Source organism: Bidens hawaiensis, unplaced genomic scaffold (genome assembly GCF_021521415.1).
Source record: "Bidens hawaiensis isolate Kalapana, Puna unplaced genomic scaffold, B.hawaiensis_p1.1 tig00062610_1, whole genome shotgun sequence".
Taxonomy (NCBI): domain Eukaryota; kingdom Viridiplantae; phylum Streptophyta; class Magnoliopsida; order Asterales; family Asteraceae; genus Bidens; species Bidens hawaiensis.
The window spans coordinates 82,469-87,955 of NW_027501244.1; the positions used below are offsets into that span (position 1 = coordinate 82,469).

General features: G+C 30.2%; 1 pseudogene; it reads left to right on the top strand.

The window, feature by feature from the left end:
• The first annotated feature begins 3,078 nt into the window (after positions 1–3,078).
• On the top strand, positions 3,079–4,112 carry LOC143603749 (CASP-like protein 4D1 pseudogene; annotated as a pseudogene).
• Positions 4,113–5,487: the final 1,375 nt, after the last annotated feature.

Below are 5,487 nucleotides of genomic sequence, written 5' to 3' on the forward strand. Positions count from 1 at the left end.
TTGAACTTGTGCTTTTGTTTGTAAGTTGTAACATTAATTCTTGGTTGTACATCTTTGGTTTGGGTTTAATAAGAATTCAAATTATTATTTTTTTTTTACACTTGGTGAACTAAGGTATTTTGCTTACTTCCCATATATTACGAATTTTAATTATTTCTTCTCTGGTTAATTTTCTTAATTTATTTTACTTCAAACACTAGTTAAGATTAAGATTATATGCTTGACACCAGTGGCGGGCCCAGGATTTTTTTGCCGATGGGTCCCAATTTTTACGGTTTTCAAAATTTTCGGGTCGGGTCAAGGCGAGGAACATAATAAAAACACGGAAATATGGTGTCATTAATTAGAAATGAGTAAGTAGAGAGAATCTAGATTAAACTTTTAACTCATTTTTATTCATACCCGAAAAACATAAAAGAAAACTATTTATATGGTCTTACATACATGACCAAAACATGAAAAAATAACTTTAACACAAATAAATGATTAATTATAATATACATACACAAGATAATAATAAATGAATATGCAAAAACCCATGTTGCCATTATATATGTTGCAGGGTGATAATGATTATATGGGAGAAACTAAAGAAAAACACAAATATCCTAACTAAATAACTAAAATTGACTAGGATATAAAAACACAAAAAAAAACAACAAAAACATAGTATGGTAAGGCTTGAACCTGCAACCTCTCAAAGAAAAAACAATGGATTTTCCACTAGAACAGTTCGGTTTTAATAGCATGGGTTCCAACTTCCAAGTATTAGTTTTTTATAGGATCCTTACAAAATTTAATATACCGTCTCTAAGTAATTTTCAAAAAACATTGATGTCCCGGGACCCGGATCGGATCTATGTGAGTCCGCCCCTACTTGACACTATGTGTTGTAGTGAGGTGGGGGCACTCCTTGCCACCTCACCTTCTTTCTTCTTTTCGACGTCACTATATTTCATCAATTTTAACTGTGCGCAAAACATTAAATGTGTCCTTTAGGCTCCAATGCAGTAACACAGGCTCAAATTATGGGGCCAGCTACAAATCAAAGCAATCAAATTAATTCATTTATATTTTTTATACAAGGTTAGGTACCTGTGTAAAAGACGAGTTAAAATAAATAAATTTATTTAAATAATAACACATATAAAAAATATGTTCAGTATATTTAAAATAATATATGGTAACCAAATACACAATATGGAGATAAAAGGTTGAAAATGCATAAATCTCTAAATATTTCTTTGTATACAATATTTATAATTTTATTTGTAACTTTATCCTCCATATTAAAATTAGTAGTTTCACTTTGTTTTTGGTTTCAATGTTAGATAATGAAACACATAACTGACCATGTGTTAAAACATGTTGTCTCAAAAACAAACAAACCATCTAAAGCGATTGGTCTTAGCTTTTATTTGTTTTCATTGCAAACGTAAAGTGAAAATTTTCTTCTTTGAGTTTTGAAATTAATTATATTATCTATTAACGTGCAAATTCGTTACTCATAAATGCATAATATTAATAACTAATATAATATATTTATAAAAACAAAATAATATATTGGTATTAATTTTTAAATCAGAAAATAATTATTAAAAAAGAAAAAAGAATAAAATATAAAACTATTAATAAGAAAACAAATATATATTTAATAGAGAGAAAGAAGGAGAGGGAGAGATAGGAAATTTTGTAATGATCACTCATAGGTAAATAATGACATATGACATTAAGAAACCCGTGTAGAACACTGATCAGAATAAATAAAATTACTTAAATAATAACATAATGTGAAATACAAAAAATATGTTCAAAAGATATAATATATAATAAAATAAATTGCATATTACACTATATGGAAACAAATTTTATTGAAAATTCGTAAATCTCTAAATATTTTTTTATACAATATTTGTAATATAATTTATAATTTTAAGCTCTATATAAAAATTAGTAGTTTCACTTTGTTTTTGCTTTCAACTTTAGAAAACGAAACAAATATCTTACCATGCATTAAATAGTTTGTCTAAAAAACAAATTAACCATCTATAGTATCTTAGCTTTTATTAATCTTCATTACAAAATAAACATAAAGTGATTTATTTTTCTTTGAAATTAATTATTTTATCTTGATCAATGTGAAAAATCGTTTCTTATAAAAGCTTAATATAAATAATTAATACAATATATTTATATAAAACTAAATAATATATTTATGTTTGCATTATTTTATTTAATTCAAAATGTAATAATTAAAAAGAGAAAATAATAGATTCAATAGAAAAAAAAATTAAATATAAAATTATTAATAAGAAAGAAAAATGTAATTAATATGAGAGAGATGCGGGGAAATTTTGTAAGCATATATCTTGTGTGATGTCATGTGGGATTTACAAACCTTTATTTATAATATAGTATATATACAAAAAATAAAAAAAAAATGTAATACTTCTCTGTTCCATTAAAAATGTCTATATTTCCTTTTTACTTGTCCCATTACATATTGTCAACTTTCAAACTTATTAGCTAATTTCGAGGTTTATCCTTAAACACACACAAATAACATTAATAAACAATATTAATTGACCTAATTTTCAAAAGCATTATTGTCATTTGGTAAGTAAAAAAAATTAATCATTCAATCTATCTTAAACTTTGTGATTTTCAAACCATGACACTTTTAATGCGACGAATGAAATAAGTGTTTATTATTTAAAACCATTACGAGTTTACGTGTAAAAGTTAATGACCCCCCCCCCCCCCCCGGTGATAGAGACGTGCCAAATTTTCTTGTGTTACGTAAAGCCCCTCCATAACACTCGACCTAAAAGATTTGGTATTAAATATTGCCGGGCGTCAATGCAAACTAGCAAATACAGACAACATTGATCATTAATTTTTTGTTTCAAACATATCAAGTTTCCCATCATAATATATACTAAAAACGGAGTTAATAATGTAATTTGGCCTTTTTATCATGGAACCTTGCTTGATGATGTTGGTAATGTTGATATTGACTTAATGATTGCTATTTAATATATAAACAGTAGGCAGTACCACTAGTTGATATCAAACAATATGGGACGACCTAATCAGCAGCCACGGTCTCAACCCGACGAGCCCCTTGCAGCTCAAACACAGATTCAGCTTTCTGACATACCCCAAACTGATGATAATAGTCAAGTTGTAATTCTTAATATAGAGTCTCAGGTTTCAGACACCCCCATGACCACAGTGCAAGTATTTGCCATTGTCTCGTTAACTCTTAGAGTCGTTACATGGCTGTGTCTCTTGGCCTCACTCATCATTCTAGCATCCAACACTTCAAACATTAAGTTAACTCGCTTTACGGAGATCAAAGTTAGGTTCAACAACATCTATGCTTATCGGTATCTCTCTTTCTCTGCAAAGAAAAAAAAATTAAAATAACGAAATAAGAGAACGCAGTATACTTACACTTTGGAAATGATCATGTATATTTATGTTCAGGTACAAGATGTCCGCTATAGTGATAGGTTTTGCATACACATGTGTTCAAGTAGCCTTCGAAATTTATCAATTAGCCACGCGTAAAAGTCTTAGAAGAGGCAATATGCTCCCCAAGATCATCTTTTATGGTGACAAAGTTAATTAGTTCCCTTTTCCTATGCTGCGTGTGATTCCGCTAATGTCAATTTTTATGGTATATGATAAGGTTTACACAAGGATGGATCTATTAAATATGTTATATGTCATCCAAGAATCTAATAGTATAATATCGAACGGTTGAAGCAATAGTTTTACATAAAGTTATTAAGTTAATAACCATCAAACATTCCATAAGACTCCATCAACATAAAGACATAACAAGTCCTTTTTATATGCAGTTTCTGTTATCCATTCTAGCTACGGGTGTTGGTGCGGCATTTGGTGCTACAGTTGATCTAAAGAAGCAGCTTGATCAGTCGGATGACATTCTTGAGTCAATCGGTGTAACACTTATTTCTCAATATCGATCAAAGATTGATAACTTCTTCAACTTGGCTTATGTGTCTGCTACATTCCTACTTATTGCATTCTTGAGTTCAGTAGCTTCTTCTGTTCTATCTTCGTTGGCCCTACAAAAGAAATGATCATTTTAATCCTTGTATGTATTGCTTCCCATGTTGAAGAGTAATTTAAATAATGCTGGTTCCGTTTAATGTTGAATATATAATTGTAGGTTGTTGCATTTCTGTTTTTTTATTACTTTCATTGTATAATTCTAATGCTTATGTAAGGAGCGATTTCGTGATCAGTAATTCATCGATGCCAAATAACTATAGCTTTATTTTTAGTATGATCAATTTTGTCATTCAAAAGAGGGTGTCGGAGCAGCTTCGTGCCCGCTTACATGTCTCTCTATTGTAATTGGATTCTTATTGTTCTAATGAATCAAATTATAGGGGGAAAAATAATCACTAACCTAAAGTTAGCAACATGCAAACTAACATAAAGACGACAATGCATTTGAATGTAAAGTAACCTAAAATCAACAACGCAGTCGCAAATGCTCTAATTCATTTAGAATCGTCTGAACTTTGGATTTTTATTTATTGTTGAAATATCTTATCAATTTGATGTTGGTGAGATAAATGCTTCTAATTTAAACCATACCATTAAATCCTTAGAGAAATTCACAAGTCTTGGTTATATATGAAATACTAGTGGCATTTGGAGCTGAGGTCTAATTTCGAGCGGCCACAAAATGTTCACCATGCATCGCGTAATGAGGTCAACTCGAAGATAGTCTTATATTCTTAATCTAGTAGCACTATATATTCTTTAACTAAAGAACCAACATATTAATTAAAAACTATCTGGCCATATATTTTCATAGGGCAAACTGTGAGAACTATGTTAATTATGGCCTTATTAAATGACCTTGAACATTTGACCCAAATTGACCTTTGACCTTACAAAATTAAGTATTAGAGTGAACAAAAATGTGACCTTATCACACTAATGACCAAAATACCCTTTTCACCAACAACATTCCCTTATTTACTTGCTCAAATCTTAAATACCTAAAATGGCCACTTTCTTAACCGTCGAATCCAACAAATTGGAATTGACATATGACAGATCTATTTGACCCCCTTCCGTTTTTTAACCAACCACATATTGACACGTATACACTTAAATGATCGGCTATGGATCTATTCCATAGGGCCCCATGGAATAATATTACAAACGAAAATGAAGCCCCACGGAATAGATATGGAGGCCCGACAAAATATATATGAAGCCCGACAGAATAGAATATGATAGCCTCGCAGAATTAAGTGTATACATGTCTATATGTGGTTGGTTCAAAAACGGAAGGGTGTAACATAGATTCGACAGTTTTTCGAAAGTGATCATTTTAGGTATTTTTGGTTTAGAGGGGTTGGCCAAAAAATATTGTTGGTAGAAAAGACCATTTTAGTCATTATCCCCTAACAATTTGGGGATGAGATGGTACCGTAC